This window comes from Podarcis filfolensis, assembly GCF_964270895.1.
Source record: "Podarcis filfolensis genome assembly, chromosome: 8".
In the NCBI taxonomy this organism is placed as follows: Eukaryota; Metazoa; Chordata; class Lepidosauria; order Squamata; family Lacertidae; genus Podarcis; species Podarcis filfolensis.
In genome coordinates, this window is record NC_139611.1 from 62,830,297 (window position 1) to 62,830,773 (window position 477).

The following is a 477-nucleotide window of genomic DNA, read 5'->3' on the forward strand; positions in this document are numbered from 1 at the left end:
TTCTCTCTGTGCCTCCTCTTGTTGCTCCACAGCACTGCAAGTGCCCCCTTAAATGCCATCCACTTCACCTGTCCCTTCCCCAATTCTTCTGGCTCTCCAACTTCCTTCCCCTCATTGCCAGAGTCCTAAGACCGTCTCCCCACAATTCCTCCAAATGCCACAAATCCACAACCCAATTCCATCTTCCCCTATTCCTCCTTTATCTTCCCGTCTCCTGGAGATGAAAGCTGTCACACACAGAGAGCCGCCTGCCCTCCCTTACACCCCAAGTAATTTACTACAGACATGAGTCCCCTCCTCTTCCCCTCACCTCTGCCTTTTGAACACTGGCAAACAGCCAATGAAAACACTTTGATGACGGACTAGAGCAAATATAGTACAGAGAAAAATATAAACCCAATGTTCTCTGAGGATGATATTTTGTGTTTTTCTTAGGCAGCACACTGAGTTAATGTGAGTCCCCACCTACAGTCTGAA